General features: G+C 50.6%; 1 pseudogene; it reads right to left on the bottom strand.

Moving 5' to 3' along the window:
- Positions 1 to 1307: 1307 nt before the first annotated feature.
- LOC112869567 (transcriptional regulator ZNF706 pseudogene) lies at positions 1308 to 3379 on the bottom strand (annotated as a pseudogene).
- Positions 3380 to 3582: the final 203 nt, after the last annotated feature.

Here is a 3582-nt window from a genome sequence, read left to right as displayed (position 1 = left end):
TCCCTACAGTCTTAATGGTAATGCTTTGTTGGGGGAAAAACAACCTTAGCTAGGCCTCCGGTAATCTGTGAGTCTTTAGCAGATGGAAAATCCCTTTCAGAAACTTCCTCTTGACGTTGCCTCCCCCTGCCCCATGGTATATAACCAGTCACTCTTCACAACCCCAGTGAGGGTATTCCTGCCCATGGGTCCTGTCCCCATGCTTTAATAAAATCACCTTTTTGCACCAAAGATGTCTTCAAGAATTCTTTCTTGGCCATCAGCTCTGAACCCCACCATCACCCCAAAAGCCCATCAATTTGACGGAACTTAGATCCTTAAATAGTAGAATTTGTAAGGTATTTTTTTTCAATGTTTATTTTTTTTTTTTGAGAGACAGAGACAGAGCATGAGCAGGGGAGGGGCAGAGAGAGAGGGAGACACAGAATCCAAAGCAGACTCCAGGCTCTGAGCCATCAGCACAGAGCCATCAGCACAGAGCCATCAGCACAGCACGTGGTGAAATCATGACCTGAGACAAGGTCAGACACTTAATGGACTGAGCCACCCAGGTGCCTCTAAGGTATTTTAAAGGTGGCTGCATAGGGGTGTCTGGGTGGCTCAGTTGGTTGAGCATCTGACTTGGGCTCAGGTCATGATCTTGCAGTTCATGAGTTCAGGCCCCACGTTGGGCTTTGTGCTGACAGCTCAGAGCCTGGAGCCTGCTTCGGATTCTGTGTCTCCCTCTCTCTCTCTGCCCTGCCCTGTTCATGCTCTGTCTCTCTCTCAAAAATAAATAAATATTAAAAAAATAAAATAAAGTTGGCTGCATATGTTTCCAGATTTTTTTTCCCCTAAGTAATAGGTGGTTTTATTAAAAAACAAAAATCGGTTCATAATCAACATATTTTTCACCCCACTTAACCATATGGTTTGGACGTCTTTTCATGTCAGTATACAGGGCTCTACCTCATGTTTTCCCTGCCTTACTCTTTTAAATATTTGCATAGAATAGCTCCCTCCCCCCCCCCCCCATTACAAGGTTACTTCTTCCTTAAAAAATTCATAGGGTGGGGGCGCCTGGGTGGCTCAGTCGGTTAAGCGGCCGACTTCGGCTCAGGTCATGATCTCGCTGTCTGTGAGTTCGAGCCCCGCGTCGGGCTCTGTGCTGCCGGCTCAGAGCCTGGAGCCTGCTTCGGATTCTGTGTCTCCCTCTCTCTCTGCTCCTCCCCTGCCCGAGCTCTGTCTCTCTCAACAATAAAGAACTGCAGGTTTGTGACCTAAGGTCTCAGACAGTAGAAGAGTCAACGATACCACGTCACCTGTAAACAACTTTATGCCTGAACAGCAGCCGGTTCCGGGGGAAGTGGAGTCTTAGGATGTTGGCTTCCCAAATGCTGCTTGGAGGTCTTGGGGTCCGGCATCTGTGTCCTACGAAGAGTGAAGGTGTATATGAAGGTGGCTTTGGCAGGCACCTCTGCCGTCAGTCGTGTCCTTCTTGACTTCTTCTGTCCAGCTTGCTTTTTGGCATTTTTCTGCTGAGACTGAATCTCCTGCTGTCCACGAGCCCCATCCGCCACTTGTCACAGACCCCGGGCCGGCTGCCGTGGCCCGGGGGCAGGGTCAGGCCCGAGCTCTCCCTCCTGCCCCAGGCCCCACCCAAAGTAGCCAGTTTAATCACAACCTGCACTCAAGAGGCCACTGTCACAATGACAGCCAGTGGCTGCTCTTAAAGCTCACTATGGGTCCTTGGAAACGCAATGAAATTCCTCCAGCCGGAAGAGAGGGTATGAAGTGAAACTCCTCGTGAAGTCACAGTCTTGGATTTACACGGGCCAATCTTGGGGTGACACTCTTCTTCACCACACGGACACAATTTATTTCCCAACAGCCCCATTATTTTGGACATTTGGGTTCATAGCGATCCGCTAGGGCCGCCATAACCAAATAGCACAGCCCCCGAGTGGCATACACACGACAAATGTGTTTTCTCGAAGTCCCGGAGCAGGGGATGGCCAGGAGAGCGGTGTAGACAGGTTTCTCCCGGGGCCTTTCTCTTTGGCTTGTAGAGAGCTGCCTTCCTGTCGCGCCCTCGCACAGCCTTGTCTCTGGTCCTCCTCTCACGAGGACACGGGTCGCATTGGAGCAGGACCCACTCAGATGACTTTGTTTCACCTTAATTACCTCTTTCCAAATCCAGCTGCGTTCTAAGGGACCGGCCACTAGGACTTCAACACATGAGGGTGAGGGAAACACAACGCATTTCGTAAACAGGGGTGTGTCCGTACTTTTCGCTAGACGTTTCCTCCCCTCACACAGTCCCCCATCCAAACCAATCTCCTGCCATCCCAGCACCCCACTGAATACTTCCCTGTGCCAAGGACTGCCGGGTAACGATCCTTGCTCCCTCGGACAAGTGTAGGGGTCTCCTTCTCATTGGTTTTGCGCATTTATTATCCTCCCCAACTGCCCCCATCCATTCTCCGCACCGACACTGTAAAAACATATATGTCAGATCGACTCATACCATTCCTCTTGACAGTCTTTCCAGCGGTTGCTTTTCAATTAAAATGCAAATGGCTTAATATGCTGGACAAGGCCTTGCAGGACCTACACCTGTCTTCTGGCTTCCTCCCCCGACCCCCTGCCCGGTCAGCAGTCAGCTTTACTCCAACCCCACTGGCTGTTTTCGTGCTTTCAAAAGAGCCAAGCTGCTCTCACTTGAGGCTATCGGTGGTTCCCTCTCCCAGGAACACCCTTCCAACTCATCCTCCACATCTCACGTTAAAAGTCACTATTTCGGGGCGCCTGGGTGGCTCAGCCACTTGAGCATCCGAGGTCGGCTCAGGTCATGACCTCAGGGCTCATGAGTTCGAGTCCTGCGTCTGACTCTGTGTTGACAGCTCAGAGCCTGAAACCTGCTTTGGATTCGGTCTCCTTCTCTCTTTGCCCCTTTCTCTGCTCACGCACTGTCTCTCTCTTCCTCTCAGATATAGATAAACATTTAAAAAAACTTTTTTTTAAAGTCATTATCTCGGGGCGCCTGGGTGGTGCAGTCGGTTAAGCGTCCGACTTCAGCCAGGTCACGATCTCGCGGTCCGTGAGTTTGAGCCCCGCGTCGGGCTCTGGGCTGACAGCTCAGAGCCTGGAGCCTGTTTCCGATTCTGTGTCTCCCTCTCTCTCTGCCCCTCCCCCGTTCATGCTCTGTCTCTCTCTGTCCCAAAAATAAATAAATGTTGAAAAAAAAATTTTTTTTTAAAAATAAAATAAAATAAAGTCATTATCTCAACGAAGCCTTCCACGAACCCCCACTTCCTTGACCTGATTGGTGAGGTTGCCATTATCCCAGCTCCCACGGAATCCTAGGGTTTTCTCTGCAACAGTTACCACACACAGTCATCATCCGCGTGATTATTTAACGTGCATCCCTCCCACCGGACTGATTGCTCTGTGAGGGCAGGGGCCTTGTGGAACTTATCCATCCCCGTATACCGATGCCAAGCACAATTCCTGGCAGAGGCGCACTCCAGGACCACGTGCTGACTGAATAAACATCTTGTATTTGGCTGTTCCCTCTGTCTGGAAGGCCTTTCTCCAGAGTCC

The sequence above is a fragment of the Puma concolor genome, chromosome A3 (genome assembly GCF_028749965.1).
Source record: "Puma concolor isolate L17-30 chromosome A3, mPumCon1.1.hap2, whole genome shotgun sequence".
Classification (NCBI taxonomy): Eukaryota; Metazoa; Chordata; class Mammalia; order Carnivora; family Felidae; genus Puma; species Puma concolor.
Note: the sequence above shows the minus strand (reverse complement) of the source record. Positions and strands in the feature narration are given on the sequence as shown.